This window comes from Tupaia chinensis, unplaced genomic scaffold, assembly GCF_000334495.1.
Source record: "Tupaia chinensis unplaced genomic scaffold, TupChi_1.0 Scaffold000032_1, whole genome shotgun sequence".
Taxonomy (NCBI): Eukaryota; Metazoa; Chordata; class Mammalia; order Scandentia; family Tupaiidae; genus Tupaia; species Tupaia belangeri.
The window spans coordinates 3,838,726-3,859,059 of NW_006159462.1; the positions used below are offsets into that span (position 1 = coordinate 3,838,726).

The following is a 20,334-nucleotide window of genomic DNA, read 5'->3' on the forward strand; positions in this document are numbered from 1 at the left end:
GCATCTAAGTGAGTATGCCAAGCAGATAGAGTGATGAATCTGCATGAAGGAGAGGTCTGAGCAGTAGATACCAATGTGAAGGTTTGTGTAATTAACATATTTTCTTACAATCTGTATGTATTCTTAATGCTCTGACTTCTGGGGCCTCACTGACCTGGGAGAGACTGCCCCTTGCAGGTCTAATGGCTAGAAATGTCAATGACTCCCCTTCAAGCATGTCTTTCATATGCAAACCAACCAATCTAGATCCCATAGCCCAACCACCTTCTTTCTTACACATTAAGTCAATATTCTCCTGCCCAAGTCAATACTCTCCTGCCCAATATACTCTGAATTGGGTACCAGACAATTAGAAGCCACTATAGCCTAGTGTCCACTGGTATTATTCAAATTATTTAATCCAAAACCCACTCATCTGGCTTACCCTGCCTCATCCATTCCTTCCCATGAAAGTTACAATAAAGCTTCCTTCTGCGTCCTCACCAACCCTAGTGCTTCCTTCCCTAGGTGACCCTGTGGGTGAGACTTGCTCTCTGCTCTTGAGAACTCTGAGTAACAAACTACCTTCAATGGCAGTCCTATCTTGAACCTTTGAAAACCCACCCCAACAACTTCCAGCGTATTTATTTTTACTGTACAATCTCATTTCTTTATTTTCATTTTTAAAATAATTATTTATTTAATTTTACTTATCGTTATTATTTTAGATTTTGCTATAGGGCACATGCACTCACCAGAGAGAGAGAGAGAGAAAGTGAGAAAGCAAGCCACTAGATCTGGAACTCTAACCATGGCTGTCATGTGGGAGTCCAGTCCAGTGTATTTTAAAATAGATTGTCAGCAGAACAATGATGTGTAAAGCCTTCAGAAGGATGGAGTACACCTGGAGGGAGAGGGTCGTTAGAGAAGAGAAGCTCTGAAGTTTCTTCTTCACCCACTCTGCCGAGGAACCCAAAAGGATAAATATTCATAAATAAATATTCATAAATCCAGATAAATATTCTGGATTTTGAATTGTGTGGCACCTGAGTAGTGGAATCATTTTCAAGCTTTCTCAGCACCCTACAACTCATGCCATGTAAACCACTGGCTACTCCACTACGTGTAAGGTTGACCTTGTTGAGTAATCTTCACTAAGCCCAAGTTGTCTTCCCTGAGGATCACTGTGAAGTTAAAAGCCATCACAGGGCACACACCCAGTAGGCAGAAACACTTGATATAATAAAGGAACTATCCCAACATGCTGATGAGAAGGGGGAAAGCACACATACGCAAAACGCCTACACGGGCACACGCTGACACACGTCTATGGTCTGTGCTACTGAGACATCTGCAACCATGTAGGTGCTGAGCACCATCCCCCAATGCACGTCTCAGACCTGTTCAGTTCCAACCTGGCCGTCACAAGTCTGAAGTGAAATGGGAGCAACAGTGCATTTTCAACTCATTTAAAAGTTATTTATATAAAAAAAAAAATTCTCCTTTAATCTGAGATTATGATCTTTCTACTTTTCTTAATGTTTAGTTGTCTCTCCTCTCATCCAATGGCTAAAGTAGAGTTTGTTGCCTTTTTCACTCAATAAAAGGAAACATATGCAATCCTATGGAGATCCTTTTTTTTCACATTTACTGATGTTGGGCCATGAATTTAAAAATTAGGAGGCCAAGCAATGGCGTGGCAGTAATGCAACTGGATCCCCATGGGAAAGGTGTTGAGTTTGTATTCCAGAACCTTGGATGCAACAAGCATGCACATGCATGTGCCTGTGCTCCAGGCTGTCTGAGACTGGGGGTGGATTGCAGTGTGAGGGCCCCGTTGGAGGTCTCTCTATTGAGAGAGAGGGAATAGATAAATAAGCCTTTAAAAAAAAATGTCATTGGATCTGGCTACCTGGCACAGTGATAATACACTGCTTAAGAGAAGCCAGAACTCATACATTGAACTTGATTTGAGTCCCTCACTGGGTTGGCCTGAAACCTCTATTTCACAAATTTGCACAAATGCCCAGGACCTGATGCGCTGAAAGACTGGAGGAAAGGGATCATAGTGTGTCCAGAATCCATGGAGAGTGTCCCTCTCTCTGTGTCTCTCTTACGCTGGTGTGCACACATGTTACTGTGAATAAAGGAAAAATAAAAACACAGTAAAGAAAATAATTTGGAAACTATTGGTCTAAAAGATGTTAAATATCCAGATAGTTGAAACTCATTATTTATAATCATTCCAATTTCTGCTTTCCCTTTGGTCTGTATGACTGGAGTACCCTGAACATGGACATGAGTGAGATTTTTCAACCCCACCAGATACAGCTTCCATTCTGACAGGTTGGCCTGAGTGAGGAAACTACAGTCACAGTGATGGAGAGACTGCATAGACATCATTAGCTACAGTGTATGTTTTCTCAGATACCAACAAGTAAGGACAGAGTTTCAACAGTGACTAATGAACGCAATGACAAGGTGGAGACGGACTTAATTGTTTAAAAGCACTCACTGAAGGCATGTAGTCGCATTCTCTCTGAAGCCTAGTCAAGCTACTGATGATGTGGCAAGGACATATTTATTAATTTAAAGAAAAAAAGGTGAACACTCAATCAAAGGTCACTCACTGCTTATGCTCTGAACAGCTACTAAAGGGGGTACAGGATGAACAAGTTAGCTGTGTTTTTTAGTTTGTGCATGTGTGTGTGTGTGTTTTCTTTTTTTGTTGTTGTTAATTCTGGGAGTAATTTTGGCATCAAATTTCTGGACATGTTCTTTAATAAGTAGGTCAGACTCCAACTGTTTGGATATTGTAATTTAGGAGGAGGAGCTAGTCCTAAGGAGGTTGCTGGGAGAGGAGGGAGACAGAGCCAAAGGCAAAATAAATGATAAATTATGTAATAATCAGGCCACTTCTTTCTTCTCCTGTTGGGGTTAAGAGATTAAAATATTAATCTTGTATTACACTAAGCATTTTATCAAGTAAAAACAGTGAAAAAGAACTTTTCCACTGTTTCCTATTTGGGAAGTGAAAAAAGTGCTATCTGACTCTACACTACCCTAAACAAATTTTATTTACAGGTAAAATAAGTTTCATTATGGTCCCCTTTGTAGATCATGATTATTCTGTTCTGTTTTGTTTCCCATTGCTTAAATGTCTACTGAAACCCCTTCCAATTTCCTTTGAGAAGTTGGCTTCAGGGTTGCCTCCTGTCATTTTCACATTCAGCCAAAGTGAGCACACTTACACCAAACTATCACAGTGAGAGGGAAGGTACTTATCGCGGACCTAGACCTCTGGCTTCCCTAATTTCTCCACATAGAGTTTCTCCTAGAACGAAGACAACAGGCCTAACTACTGGAGAGTCTTGCACATTTTAGATTTAAAAAAAAAAAAATCAAGAAACAAACAAACAAACAAACAAAAAACAATGGCCCAGCCACAGTGGCACCAGCAGTAGAAGAGCTACTCCGTGGTTGCCCAAGGCCAAGTGGGAAAGCTCCAGGTAAACTCTCGGGTCTACCTAAGCATGCTGAGTACACCCATGCATTCACAGGGCTAGGGAAAAAATCTTAACCTGAAAACATCAAGAGTGCCCTCCCACCCCATCTTTATCTCAAGAAATAAACAAACACAAAAGTAACATCATTTTATATGATTGTTGGGCCTTTCATTTAATTATAGTTAAAATATACAAACACCAAACCAAAGGAAAAATAGCCACACATTTAGTTTTGTAAATATAAGCATACTTGTCAGGGTATACAGGAATGATGTTTACGTAGATGTATGTGCATGTTGTGTGTATGTGTGTACATCTTTAAACAGACACATTAGAATGTAAAGAAAACATAATCTCATTCGAAATTCAGAGCAGGCATTGTTCTTTTCAGGAACAAGATACAAAGACTCCAGTATAAAAATTCAATAGTTTTTGAATTTTTGTTTTAAACCAATACAAAAATTGGTTTATGTAGAATGATCTCTCAGCCCGAAGACAGCAGTTTAGCATTTCGTTCGTTAGATAAATTGCTAACCTACAATAAAATTTGGATGAGAAATACTCAATTTTTCATGCTATCAAAAACTCATATTGTTTGAGCTGGTATATTTTAAACAAAGTTATACAGTGGGCATAACTCAAGAAATAAGGTTTTGTCAAAAGGATACAAATAACAACAACAACAGCAAAAATAAACTAGATACTGATGGAATGCACCTTAATTTAGAATTACATCTCTTTTCTGTCAGTCTTTCTCTCACTTTCATCAACCTATCTCTTACATAACTCCAACTATCATACTGGGGAGTCTCAGAACGGAAGAAATCACAGTTGGTTTGCATTTCTTCCCAGGGATGATAGAAAACTCTGACAGCAGGTTGCAGATTTGCTGAAGGAAAGGAAAAAAACATTATCCCAGTTCTTGTTTGGGGTGTCATGCTCATTTCAAAAGTAAGTAAAGAAAGGACAATTTTATTATAAGTAAAATTTAGATCAGACACTGTCCTAATTTAGAAGCTTAAGCAAACGGAAGAACAAACAACACTAACTGCTATCTCCTGGCAAACCATTGGCAGCCAGGAGCCCACAGGATTTATTATGACCAATTAAGGGTGTGGTGGCCTCGGAGAACAGAAGCAATTGCCCTTGCTACATGGAAATGGAATGGAACATTACAAAACACCCCATTTTTAGAGCTCATATTTTCCCCCAGCAAAAACAACTTGTGTGTGCATCTGAGCATGTGTCTGTATATCCAAAAGTCTTCAATTCTCTTTTCTTGGAATTAAAAAAATTAAAAAGGGAAAACTAGGAGCTTATTGGGTGACAAAACATGAGCTAATTATAGTGACACTTAGAAACTAAATGCATTCATTAAATTGTAGTTCCCAAACAGATAAATGTTACTATTCCCACTTAACAAATGATAATATATATATATAGACGTAATTGAGAAATTCAAAAACACCTAAGAGTCACAGCACCAAATCACTGGGACAATGTGACTGCTGTGTAAAGACTTTAAAAGTTAGGCTCACTCCAGCTCACTCCTCACCTTAAATCTGCCTAAAATAATCTAAATGAACTAGATCAGATTGTATGAGCATCATTCTAGAATTCTAAAGGTTATCCTGTTCTTGCATCTTTAGGAAATGTATGACTCTTCTCCTACCTCTCTTAGAACTGAGGGTGCCACTAGGGGCAGGTTGGTGGTGCAGTAATAACAGGCAGCCCAATGAACAAGGGTCCATGTGGACGATAACAGGTTTGATTCCATGATTAGCCTGTAAATAATGTCTGTGATCCTGTTTAGAAACTCTGGGGGGATGGCAACATTAGATCCTGTTGAAGTGATTTGTCTTTATCTCTCTGTCTACCTTTCACAAAAGAAAGAAACTTGAAAATAAAAACCTGAAGTTACACCAGCATCCCTACTGGAGTACATAGTTTCTGCCCCACGTATAGATTTTGCCAAGAAGTTGGGCTGCTAACATTCCATTGGCCAGTCAGCCAAAGGGCTCTGCTGTTGGGAGCAGCCACTCTCAGCGCTGGGTGCTGGCTGACTGACAGGCAACAAGTAGGGAACAAGGAAGAGATTTGTTGATTCCCTGCAAACCTGGAAACCTATAGCAAAGTGGCCTGACTCCCACAGACAGATTGGGTAATGGATAGAGAAAAGTTTCTCAATTTCAAAAAGCCCCTGCTTGGGGCAGGCAGGTGGCCTGGTGGTTAAGGGCACTGGACTCCCACATGGCCAACCGTGGTTCAAGTTCCGGACCTCGCGGCTTGCTTTCTCACTTTCTCTATCTCTCCTTCACTGGTCAAATTAAAATAAATAAAGTTAAATAAAATATTTTTTGGGGAAAAAAAGCCATGCTCATGTAAAGAATAAACCTCTTATCACCCAAATAATAGCAACACTTAGAGCAGAGCTGAGCAATGCCAAATACCACATGAGGTACCTGGAAGACCTCATCAGATTGAATCTTGAATCTTCAAAATCACCCTTGGGAAAGTAAAGCTTCATATGTGACAATAAACAGGGGCCTCTGACCTTTACATATCTGGATTCAAATCCAGTTTCAGATTTTATAACATTATAGGGCTTAGTTTATTTCTCAGTTTTAAGTAATTAGCCCCTCAGAAATGGGCTTTAACCCATCAATAAAACAATCTTATAAAGCCTCATTCTATTTCCAAAAATCTCCATCTGTATAACCTAAGTCTAAAAGGCAGATTCAGATGTTGTAAAGCTTAAAAACTGTGCAATTTGAGTTATACTTAAAGGGCATCAAAGCTATGAATATATAATTTTCAAAAAATGTGTATTTAGAATGAGAGTAATACCCTTCAAAAATTTTTATATCCAAAAATGAATACAAACAAGAAAAACTCAGAAAAATTATATACTATTTATATTCATTGACATGATCACATACCTCTATCATTTTTCCTACATGCTTGGGCTACATACTCTTTGATGTACTCTTTACACGGCAATTTTGTAAAACACATTTTGGTAAAGACAATGGGTAATCCAATCCTTTTTCCAGCAAATTGAGTATAGTTACTGATAGCTTAATATTTGCTTCAGCCTTATATAATTACATCTTATTGGAGTAGTATGTAAATGTTTGAGATCGTAGTTATGTTTGCAAAGAGAGCCTTCTGGTTTATTTTGTAGATGATCTATGAGGTATCAGAGCATTTCAAGTTTTCTATGTAGTGACTAGTCTTATTCTTTCAGTCAGCAGAACTCATTAAGCAGTTTGTTGCTGGTGTTCTCATTGAGAACAGTATGAGTTTTATGTTATATGTTATATTCATCTTATCATACAGCAAGAAACCTAAATCTTTTCCCAATATGTTTAAGTGATTCACTTCTCTTCATTAATTGGGTATGAAACAATCATAGAACTATTCATTACTTCTGCCCCAAATATGTCTCTTCCTCTCAATGCACTAATAAAATTTTAAAACGTGAGGGTTACACAATTTATTTCTGGGTGTCAGAATAATATCTAATGATTTCATTGGTCATCTTTATCACTTTTTTATATCTCATTAGTTTTTAAACCTATATTTCTTTGGTTCCCCAATAAATGTAAAGACTATAAAGAAGTATCTTTCGCTTACTTAATGGAACCATTTCTAAATGCCTTTTCAGGTAGTTAAAATGACATATCCCCAACTCAACTTCCGTTTGATAGGAGCCTAAAAATGTCCATGGCCACTTTAATATCACCCAACCCAAGTAGAAGTATTGGGAGCAGGAGTCAAGGCAGATTGGGAAGAAATAGCTCTCTTCCAGTTAGCAGCTAAAATGTTTTATTTTTGGAAATATCACAAAGACATGTAACCCATAGATGTATTGCTAAGGCTATTCCCTCAGCTGAAGAAGGAGCCTATGTGAGCAAAATGGGCCTGATATTTAAACGTCTTTCACTTCAAGATAAAGCTACCCGGGCCACCTCCACCTCTCTGCTAGGCTACTGTAATAGCTTCCTCCTTGCTCTGGTGCTCTCTCCTTATCCTCCTGCAGTCCATTGCTACAGAGTAGCCTGGGAGGCTTTTAAATACGGAAATTAATTTCTGTCACTCTCCTGCCTAAAACCTTTCAGTGGCTTCCCGTTGCTTGTAAAACAGAAGCCAAACTTCGTATCGCCAGATACTCTGCGATGGCGATGTTGCCCAGATGGGAATCATCCTGTATGTCCCCTCAGCTTCCATGACTCATATGCTGTAACTACACTGGCTTTGTTTTTCCCTCAGTTTCCATAACTTATATGCCATAGCTACACTAGCCTGGTTCCCACAATGAAGTGCTCTACTTTCTCAGTAAAAAAATCATGCAACAGTGTTTCATAAACTGTAAAGCCCTTGATCATATTAACTATTGATATTAGTATTGGCAGAGTCAGAAGTAAGATCCATGTTATGAGATAGTGGAAGAAGAAAAGTTGCAGATTTTGATTTTTGCCAAGGCCATCCCTGCTCTTCTGTTTCTTGCTACTGTAGATACTGTCCTAAACTCCACAAATGGAACTGCTGAGAATACAGGGCCAAATCTTACAGCAAGTCTATAGCAAGGCACCATATGTGTGCATATGGTGCACATATATACATACAATATGTACAAGCAAATGGCAAGGGTATTTAGCTATAGTAGCTTGCCTACATTACAGATATTTTATCAAATTACAGTGTACATTTAGAAACCTAGCTAGTAATTAAAATACAACGTATGGCATGATGTTGCTTAAATTAAAACAGCAATGAAAAGTTTTAAGATTTTAGTCAATGCTGTCTAATAATCCTCCTTTATCAGAGTCAATGTTTTTCAACATTGTCTAGCAATAAGGTAGCTGCTTTCTCCCATTCAAAGATGAAAGATTGAAGAATAAAGAGTTTATTCAGGTCATGTAATCAATAGAACATCCAAAAGAGGTCTTGTTATTTCAGGTCTTGAGAGTATTTGTTCCCTCATCACACTGGATTTATTTCCTGGAGAAAGCAACATAAAGTATTTGTCAACAACATAAAGCTCAACAGACAGACACATACGGAAATTTGGTGACCAAATGAATACAGACAATTGATAAAAATAAGGGAAATGACTGAAGAAGACCTCACAGGCAGGAGATCATTGTAATTGCCAGAAGATTAAGGCCATGCTATTCACAGGACACAATCAACATGAAGTTTAAAAATGTCTGTAATAACTCTCATTTCAGATATCATATAGGACAGGCTTACTATCTTTCAAATATGGTCTCTACAACATTAAACCACTTCACATTCTCTAGTGATTACTCCTTCAATTGATTCACCACTTATACAACTTGTGGTTTCTCTCTCTGAATTTTAAGGTTCATCTCCTCCTTGTTTCCCATGACTTCTAGTGTAGCCCAAACTTAGGCACTGTCTGACTCAAATTTCCCTTAAATAAATTTTACTCGTAGGTCAAATAAGTTTCATTTATTTGTAAGTCATGATTCTTTTTTTCTGTTGTTCTAATGTCCACTGAAATCCCCTTCGGTTGACCCAAAGTGCACAGATCCTTCAAGACAATCTCTTAGCCTCTTCTTCCAGGGTCTGACCCAAACTACTTTACAATGCCATTGCCTCGAAGTGCCCACAGCTCTGAATGTATGGTCCTGTGTTAAATAATGTATACATTTCCCTGGACCTAAAACATTTCATTCCCACAAGACTGTAAACCTCATAAGAATGGCGATATTTTTAAATTCCTCATATTATCTGGTCTTGAAATGAGATTAGACACAAATTTAATTATCCCATTAGCAAATTTATCCTCCACTCTTACCTTTGATTTCTAACATTGGACATTATTTTATTTTATTGACTTTTCTAGAGTCATAGTACAGGGTTTAGAGTCACAGCTCTATCATTTACTGGTGGTGTTACCTTAAATGAGTTATTTTACTTTCTGGACCTCAATTTTTCCAACTACAAAAGGCTTGTAATAAGAACAGATAAGTTACAAGGTTAGTGTCAGGACTAAACAACAGAACTTAGCACAGTGCCAAGCATATTGTAGCTTCCAATAAATAGCATCTACTATTAGCAATATCATTATGATCATTACTTACCTCCATTCTAAGCACACATTATCCATTTTTATATGTACTTCACCAGTTGAACATTATTCTTTTGATCATATCCATTCAATATTTACTTTTGCATATGATTATTACTTTATTATTATTGACATTAGTTGTTATACTTTACGTCTCCTTTTCATATCGTGTTCTTTCTGCCTGCAGGACATATTTTAGGCTGAGCAGTTGTTCTGAAAGTTGGTCACAGAGACCCCTATAGGTGTCCAAGATCCAACCAAGAGATCTGTGAGGTCAAAACTATTTTTGTAAAAGTAATTTAAAAATTGGGACCAGCAGTTGGCATAACGGTTATGTCGCTGGACTCCCATGTAGTCAACTGCAGTTCGAGTCCCATACCCGGTGGCTTAAACTCATGCCAGGCACGTATGTGTGTGTCTGCCCAAGATCCCGAGAGGAAAATGGAGGAGAAGGGATTGCAGCGTGGCCATCCCCCCTGGGGGGTGATTTCTCACTTTCTGTCTCTGTCTTTCTGGCGAGCACACGCGCCCTATAGTAAAAACCTCTCCAAAAAAAAACAAGTAATAAAAAAATTATTTGCCTTTTTTACTTCCACTCTGTCAGTGGAATTTTCCAGAAGCTACATGGCTAAAGTAATCAGAAGAGATTGAATAAGAATCCACCTTTCTACCACTAAACAGAAGTTAAAGATTTTTACAAGAATAGAAAACAATATAATTCTTTTCACTATTTAAAAAAATATTGTTGGGCTGACCCAAGAGCACCCTGGTAAAGTGCCATGTGTAGGAAGTCAGACCCCACATGGATGACCATGGTTTAAATCCTGGACCTGTCCGTTTAAAAGCTAGCTGGACTGGGCCTATGTACTTGCATACCCAAAGTCCTAACAGGATAGATACATGGAATAAAGGGGATTGTAGTGTGAACCGTGTGTATTAGGCAGTGCTTTCACTCTTTTCCTCTCTATCTGTGGCAAGTGCATTTAAAATCTGGCAATAATAATATTTAATTTTCTTTTCTTTTTTTTTTTTTTTGCAGAGGTTTTTGCTATAGGGCGCGTGCGCTCGCCAGACAGACAGAGACAGAGAGACAGAAAGTGAGAAATCACCCCCCAGGGGGGATGGCCACGCCGCAATCCCTTCTCCTCCATTCTCCTCTCGGGATCTTGGGCACGCACGCATACGTGCCTGGCGTGAGTTTTAAGCCACCGGGTCCGGGACGCAAACCACGGCCGACTACATGGGAGTCCAGCGACACAGCCATTATGATAACTGCTGGTCCCATTCTTTTTTTATTTAATTTTCTTTTTTTTTAGCAATAATAATATAATAATAATAATAGCTATTTTCATAAAAATCCAATACATTCAAATTAATGTATAAGTTTATTGTTTATTTTTTATAAGCGTTTTTCCATAGGACACATGGACTTGCTAGAGAAAAAGCAGAGAATGTGAGTGGAAAAATGAGAAATCATCCTTTGGAAGGATGGACGCAATCTCCTCTCCTCTATTCTCCCTTTAGGATTTTGGGCACACATACACATGTGGCTGGTATGATTTTCAAGCCGCCAGGTCCAGGACTAGAACTGTTGTTGGCTCTGTGGGAGTCCAGCACCTCAACTACCATGCCACCTGATGGTTCCAATTACTTGTATTTTTAAATAAATAGATAAACATTATTATTTTAATTTGCTAGAGAGTACAGGTACTCACAAAAAATAGACCAGACTAGGGGTGGGGTGGGCAGTGAGAAAGTATCTCCCATGGAGAATGGCCCTGCCAGAATCCTTTCTACTCCATATCTATTTTTGAGATTTTGAGCATGCATTCATGCATGCCTAGCATGTTTTTCAAGCTACTGGGCTCAGAATCCCAGTCATGCAGAAAGCATATGAGATCCAGTCGTCTTAACCATCATGCCACTGACTGGACTGATAAATACTGTTCTTACTTTTAAAAATTCTCATATGTTAAATAGTGATAGCTATAATCCACATAAACGAAAGCTCTTTAGGTCCATCAATAATTTTTAAGACTGTAGAGAATCAAAGACCAAAAATCTTTGAGAAACACTACTATAAACTTTCCTTAAAACAGGGGCCAGGTGGTAATGCATAGTAACTCAACTGGACCCACTTGAGAAGGTCCCAAGTTCACATCTTGGGGCCGTCCTGAGCCAAATGGGTAGCTGAGAACTGACCTGGCTCAAGCTGGGGATGGTTCACAATGTGAAGACTCTGTTCAAGGTGCTTCTCTCTCTCTCACTCTTTCTATTTCTCTTTCTCATGCAAAAATGAACTTTAAAATAAATGAATAATAAAGTTTTCTTAAAATTGCGATTTTGTTGGGGTTTCATAGTAGACTTGGTTTGTAACTTTTATGGTTCTGAAATGTCTTTATTTTTTGCTAATCACTGTCATTCTGCTTGCTGTTACAGTTTAATTGTTCTTTTTCTCCAGTTGCTTTTAAAGCTTTTTTTTGTCTTCGATGTTCTGCAATTTTGCAAAAATATGTGTAGGCATAAATTTATTTATTCTGCTTAAGGTGCATTATTTTTCCAAAATATGAGGATTCTTAGCTTTTTGTTAGTTCTAGAAAACTTACATCCATTATTACCACTCTTTTTTTCTCTCTGTCAGAACTTTTTATTCTAGCCTTGGTTTCAATATGCTGATTAGTAATCTTTGAATTTCATATTATTATTATCTCAACAATATTTTTCTTATTCAGAATGTTTCCTTTTTTATCTCTGCTTTCTTTAATACTTCTTTGATGACTGGTAAACTATTTGTATCTTTTACATCTTCAATTATTACATACAGAGTTGCTACTGTAATGTTCTATATGTATATTCTATGTCTGAAAACCGTGAATATCTTGCAAATCTAAATCTGTTATTCATCAGTCTTAGAGTGTTAAGTCAGAGTGGATGCTTCCTCATGTATTTGAAGGTCTTTAATTGTGACCTCATTTCTTGATCTTAATTATAGGAGTCCTATACTCCTTCCTTGGGAACGGGGAAAATTTTTCCACAGGAAAGATTTGCTCCTGCACATGACTGAGGGATACCACTGACCTAGGTCTACTCCAGCCTTTCTGAGTGTCCCAGCTCATCCTAGGAGATCCAAGCTCCTCACTATCACAATTTCTGGGATGTCAGCATCAGAAAATTATCCCGAAGGACTGTGAAATGACATATATTTTCAGTAAGTTTCTGTCAAAGTACAATACCTCTGCGAGGAATACTACCCTTGAGTTATGAAGTGTCTTCCTAAAAAGGGTCAGTAGACATATTAACAAGAGCAGAGTCCTACGAGACTACTTAGAGCTGACTTTTCAGAAGGTTTCTCTCCAGATTCTTAACAGGAAAGAGAGAGGTATTTTATATTTATGTGGAATATAGATAAGAATAAATTTCACTTCATATACCAACTCCAATTTAGTGACAGTGGTTGTCCAGACTGCTACATTAGGGGTCTGATGCCTTCTGGACCCAGCCGAAGCAAGTGCTTTGAAAATTCGGTAATGTAGTAATAGCCCTTCTATGTACCAGACACTGTTCCAGTTGTTTTGCATACATGAATTAATTAACTCCACACAAAAATCTTGTTCTCAGGCATTGTTATTTTATATGGACACTGGTTAAATAACTTGCCTAAAGTCACACAGCAAGTAAAGGGGGAAATAAGTGCTTAACCTGGAGAGGCTAGCTTCCAAGCTGTCTTATAATGATTAAGCAATAGTTCTCTATAAATTAGAACAAGGAAACATTGCATAGGACAAAGCAATGTGTCTTTCCTCTGTACATACACTGGTATAAAACTAGGATCTTTAAATCCTTTATCTTTAGCTTTCATGAGAAATGAATCCCAAGCATTTCTTAACATACCTGGCACTTTCTCCAAATATAACATCTGGATCAGAAATAAAAGGCCCCTCAGATGATTCAGACGTCGTTTAGGTCAAGAGGTCCCCATGTCATGACTCTCGATAATGGCCATCAAGCTCAAGCAAATTGCAGGAGCTACTTGCTTTTAATGCTTACAGCAAGCTCGTGCAATCAGTGAAGAGTTATGTGGTACACAGCAATCAGGACTGAATGGCTCTTCTTGGGCAAATGTTTCGAAGAGATTATTCATCTAGGGTTTAAGGTTTAAATCGCACCAAATCCACTATAGTAGTCTAAGAACACTTCTTAGAATATTTGTGACATTGTTGGTTTATATTATACCCACCTCACCAGAATATGAAGACTGATACTCTGGTGTGTTTACATCCACATCCACAGCATGACCTGACTCAGCTATTGTGCATGGTGAATGAATGAATAGATGGATAATCTTTGGTCTAAAACCAGATGATAGTTTGCATAAATGCAGAATGTCTGTGTTTTTATTGCAAGCCTCCCATGGAGCTACTTCTGGTTCTTAAAAAAAAGGTAAGGCAGGGCCAGCAGCTGGTGTGGGGGTTAATTCCCTGGATTGCGCATGACTGACTCAATGGTTCCAGTTAGGGACCCAGTGGCTTGAAAATCACACTGTACACACACACTTGCATGCCCTGAAAGAGAAGGGATTGCAGTGTGGTCATCCCTCCCAGAGGGTGATTTCTCACTTTCTCTCTGATGAGTAAATGTACCCCATAGCAAAAACTAAAAATAAAATGAAAGAAAGAAAAGAAAGGGCAAAGTGGTACATCCACTGAAACACACATACACACACTCTTGGTTTGGCAGATTTGGTTTAGCAGAGTTATAAAAACCCATCTCAAGGTTAAACAAAAGGGGAACTTGTAGGGACAAGATGATACTCCAATAAATTGTTCTCTTCTTAAAAAGTTTTTACATTTCCAATCTCTTCATTCTAAGAAATTTTAAGTAATCATAATTTCTTACTTTGAAAAATGTATAAGGAGATAAGAGAATATATTTATCTTGCTTTAATTTTTTTAAATGTTATTTATCAGAGGGTATATGTGCTTGCCAAAACAGAGAAACAGAGAGAGAGAGAGAGAGAGAGAACATTCCTCAGTCATGTGGTCATCCTGCAATCCCATTTTTCCATTCTGTGGGGATTTGGGACATGCACACACACACACACACACACACACACACACACACCTAGCATGTTTTATGAGCCACTAGGTTTGGGGATTCAAACTGCGTGGTCAGCCATGTGGGATAAGTGCCCTTAACCACCAGGCCACAGGGTGAGCCCTTATTCTAATTTTTTAAAGCACTTAGTATCATTAAAGTACACAAAATAACCTTGAAAAATTGATCAATAACACACACATTTCTGGATTTCCAGGACCACAAAGAGCCACCACTTGTTTCCCTGATGTGTCACATTGTGCTTCTTGGACCACTGATGGGATTCTCACACCTTACAGCACCTCTACACATCTCCTTTAAAATTATTTGTAAGGTATGTTTCTATCTATAGGGTAGATGTTTATATCTCTTACTCCCATACACATTATTTATTCATAGATGCCCTAGATAATAAGCTGGCAAGCATGTTGTTCTCATTCTTACAGCCTTTGCATTATGATGCACTCCCCTTTGGTAAAGGTTTTATGATTATAGATCCTCAAAGGTGTAAATATAAAAAACACATGTGAGTGGAGTATCTTTATCAGAGATGCTTGGGACCAGAAGTGTTTCACATTCCAGATGATTTTGAATTTTGAAATATTTGCATATACATAATGAGATATCTTGTGGAGTAGACCCAAGCTAAAACACAAAATTCACTTATGGTTCATATATGTCTTATATAAAATCGCTTAAAGATCACGTATACAATATCTTTGCATAAATACTTATATAAATACAAAATTTATATTTTGTTTAAACATATGCAAATTGATGTCTCTGTATTATAGCATTTTGACAACAACCCATCACATGAGGTAAATTGTGAAATTTTCTAACTGTGGCATCATGTCAAAAAGGATAAGATTTTGGAGCATTTCAGATTTTGGATTTTTGGATTATGGATGCTCAACATGGATGTACTTCTTTCTATCTTTATGTCACTTGAGGACATACAATAGAATTCAGTTATACAGTTACAAAAAAAATGAGTGGCCAGGATAATAATTGTCTGGACAACTAATAAAAATTTTAATTAATAAGGACCAGGAGTTGGCATAATGGTTATGTCATGGGACTCCCTCGTAGTCAACTGTGGTTTGAGTCCTGGATCCAGTGACTTAAAACTCATGCTGGGCACATGTGCTTATGTGCCAAGATCCTGAAAGTAGAATGGAGGAGACGGGATTGCAGCGTGGCCATTCCCCCTTGGGGGGGGGGATTTTTTGCTTTCTTTCTCTCTGTCTTTCCTGCAAGTGCATGCACCCTATAGCAAAAAATACCTCAAAAAATTGTTTTGATTAATTAAAAAATAAATTTTAGGGCCATCACCATGGTCTAGTGGTTAAGGAGCTGGATGCCACATGGTCTAAAGAGAGCTCAAATACGAGCTCAATTAGTTACAAACATTGGAGGAAAAGGAATTATTTCCTATCTCAAATGGCTCACATCTGGCAGAGACAAGAGCTATATATCCTGTTAGTTATAATAATGAATGCAATAGCTCATACATTAAGAAAATTTTCTTTTTAAAATTTTTGCCAGAGGGCACATATATTCACCAGAGAGACTGAGGCTGACATTTAGACAGAGGGAAAGTGAGAAAGCACCTCCCATGAAGGATTGTCATGCTACAATCCCTTCTTCTCCATTTCTCCCTCCTCTCAGTATTTTGGACATCCACACACATATATCTGGTATGTTTCTCAAGATGCCAGGTCCAGGACATGAACCATGCACTGAACCATGTGGGATCCAGCCACCTTAACCACCCAAGTCATGGGCTAGCCCAAGAAAACTTTTTAAGATGGTAATATTTCACCATTACACTCAGTCCTTAAAAAAATCAAATTATTCTAGCAGATGTAAAAGAGGGTTACCCACGGTGCACTCATGGTTAGAGACTAAGATCCAGTAGCTTGAGAAACATAATAGGCATGTGTGCTTGCATTCTCAATAATCCCAGAAGGAGGGAGAAATGGAAAGGAAGGAATTGAGTAGTATTCATTCCCCATGGGGAGGTGTTTTCTTCCTCTCTTTCTTTTATTATATCCCTCTGGTGCGTGCATACTCCCTTTGGCAAAAATTTTAAAAACAATTTAAAAGAAGATGGTTAAGATATTCTAGGCAGGAAAAAAGAGCATCTGACCAAAAAATAAGTTTGAAGAGGTGGCAGAAGGGAGAGGAATCAAGAAGAAAAGACCGTAACAAGGCAATTTGAATAAATGGGTGTTCCCATGACCTTGGGATAAAAATAACCTGATTTTTAATTTTTTTATTTATTATTATCATAATCTTGTTTATATTATTGAATTGTATATAACTTTACAGTGTATTACATTTCTTTTTCCAGAAGGAATACCATGCATTTCAGTCAAGAAAGATACGTTACTATTCACATCATTATCATCAAACAGCTTTTCATGTTTTTTTTCCAGATTATTATTATTCTCATTATTTTTTTTCACCATTACACTCAGTCCTTAAAAAAATCAAATTATTCTAGCAGATGTAAAAGAGGGTTACCCACGGTGCACTCATGGTTAGAGACTAAGATCCAGTAGCTTGAGAAACATAATAGGCATGTGTGCTTGCATTCTCAATAATCCCAGAAGGAGGGAGAAATGGAAAGGAAGGAATTGAGTAGTATTCATTCCCCATGGGGAGGTGTTTTCTTCCTCTCTTTCTTTTATTATATCCCTCTGGTGCATGCATACTCCCTTTGGCAAAAATTTTAAAAACAATTTAAAAGAAGATGGTTAAGATATTCTAGGCAGGAAAAAAGAGCATCTGACCAAAAAATAAGTTTGAAGAGGTGGCAGAAGGGAGAGGAATCAAGAAGAAAAGACCGTAACAAGGCAATTTGAATAAATGGGTGTTCCCATGACCTTGGGATAAAAATAACCTGATTTTTAATTTTTTTATTTATTATTATCATAATCTTGTTTATATTATTGAATTGTATATAACTTTACAGTGTATTACATTTCTTTTTCCAGAAGGAATACCATGCATTTCAGTCAAGAAAGATACGTTACTATTCACATCATTATCATCAAACAGCTTTTCATGTTTTTTTTCCAGATTATTATTATTCTCATTATTTTTTTAAACATTCGATCACTATTTCTCATTTTGCTCATAGAAAGACTTTACCCAACAAAGAATTCACTGCAATGGAGAGGATTTCAGATATAGTGGCAAGCCTGAGGGAGAAATTTCCACACAGACATTTTCAAACCCCTCTAATGAATTATGAGTAGGTGGCTTCCTCTGCAGATGTGAAGAGCCATCCCTATAGGCAGCATTGCAACCAGGATCCAGTTTTGCATTCCATGCATTTCCAGTAATGTGGGTGGAAGATTTTCATGGCACCACTTGATTTATTCTTAGCATGTGTGGGTCATGTGTTATTCAGCATTATGAGACATCTATTTGAATAGTAAGGTTAAGACTATTTTTAAGAACATGGCTAACAATGCTGTCAATGTTATATAAAAGACAGAGCAGATGAAGCCATGAGTACTCACAAGACACAAGCAATAAAGTCAAGAAATTTTTATAAGGGAACTAAGGAACCAAACTGGTTCCTCCAATCTGGGAAACTCCAAGCCTCACCGTGCCTAAGAGCCATTGAGGGCTCCAGTTGTTGCCAACTCATTCTTCTACAGAACCAGTGGGTGTCCTCTCTGCCTACATGGGCTTTCTTCAGTAGCAACATTTCCAAATAACCTAGGAGTTTTCTAGGATCAGATAGGTGAAGTTACAAGCATTCATAAATAAGAACTTCTTACTATGATCATGGGTCTTGCTTTGGAGGGAAGAAAGAATGCAGTGGAGTGATCTTCAGACTGGATCGTGAAAATAATTCAACTAAAGTAATTAATAAGGGGCCCCCTATCCCACAATGTCCCCAAAATATGCCTGGGTAGCCAGAGAATGTGATTTCTGAGTAACATGATGGGTGTGGCTGGCTTTTTCTAGGTGCTTTGATAAAAATGTGTTTGTGCTAAAGACACTATTCATTATAAGCAACACAAGGGTGTGGTGTTCCAATGTTTCCATGTTTAGCAATTATAAGCTGAAACTATTAAGTGCTTTGAAACCAAGCCAGAAAATAGACAAACTTAAATAAGACCAGCCTACACTTCACTTTATGGACATCTTTTTTTTTTTCTGATATTGATTTACAGCAAAAATGTACTCAATCCCTTTTGCCATTGACATTATAATCTTGATATATAAACTCTAAGCAAAAGTGAACATAAAATCTGATAACCTCTGCTTCAAATAGAGAAAAGCAGTATTGAGATCAAAGAACTAAACTGTTAACACCAATAAAATTAAATCTGTCCAGGAACCTTTATTTTAGAAAGGTTGGTATTCAAATGTTGATTCCTCGTGTTGAAACAGATGGGCATAACAAGAATAATTCTTATAATACATCACTTAAAAATTCAACTATTTATGCAAAAGATTTATATTTCTAAAGTAACAGTAAAACCATGTTACTCTTCTTTTCCCACATGTCCTTGAAAATTTCGACTTTTGTGGTCTCAACTAACACCCCAAGGTGAATTACTTCTATATTCACATTTCCTCTCCCACACGCTTCAGTTTAACAATGTTTCTGCCTACTGGTTCTGCCAGCTGTGTTTCTCACATTAACCTCAGGAACAAGCTGGTTGAAATGATTCATCCCCTTATCCAATAATTCAGCGAAACTTCTGGGCTTCTAATTGCTCTCAATGAAATCTCCATGTCTGGAGTCACAGAGATTCAAATTGCAAAGTCACGTTCTCTTTATTTTCCTTCCTCTGCATCACTGGTTCTCAACCTCAGCTTACTTATTTGGAGCCTAAACTTTTTTTGTCCTGAAGAGTGAGGTAAGTATTATTCTGTGCATTTTACAGGGTTTGCAGCATTCTTGGCCTCCGCCTCCGAATTGCCAGCAGCAGTATCTACTCACCAAGTTGGAACAACCAGAAATATCCCCAGGCATCAACAAATATTCCCGAAGGGGTAAAATCACTCCCCATGCCCAGCCAATTAGTTACCCTACAGCCAGCTGAATTCTACCTAGTCTTCTTTTGTGGCTTCATCACATCAGTTCTTTCTATCTCATTACTATGCTAAACCCTGATTGAACAACCAGACTGTGTGCTATCCTTTTTGGAGTACATTTTTGAGAAGTAATGGATGATGTTCCAGGAGATATCAAATCTAACATCCAAAAACCAATACAGAGGGAAAATAATTTTAAAAGAAATCTGAGAAAGTGCTCGCTTCGGCAGCACATATACTAAAATTGGAACGATACAGAGAAGATTAGCATGGCCCCTGCACAAGGATGACACACAAATTCATGAAGCGTTCCATATTTTTTCTTAATGGTACCATATGAACTTACCATTGAAAGTAGTTAGATTATTTAAGAAATTGTGTGATCAATACAATGGGGGTGGGAAAGGAATAGTAGACAATTGTAGACACCAGAAACAGCAGAGAAGAGGATGGTGAAAGGACAGAGGGTCAGAAAGAGGGGTAAAAAAATTCTAGGAACTATAAATGAAAAATTTTGGATAATAATATGCATGATTAAGTCACTATGCAGTATATTCTAGATGGGAAATCACATTTTGTATGCTGTGA

General features: G+C 37.8%; 1 non-coding gene across 1 annotated transcript; it reads left to right on the forward strand.

Moving 5' to 3' along the window:
• Nucleotides 1-19,960: 19,960 nt before the first annotated feature.
• On the forward strand, nucleotides 19,961-20,067 carry LOC114007655 (U6 spliceosomal RNA). The gene has a single exon (XR_003549242.1). It is a non-coding gene; the product is annotated as a U6 spliceosomal RNA (small nuclear RNA).
• Nucleotides 20,068-20,334: the final 267 nt, after the last annotated feature.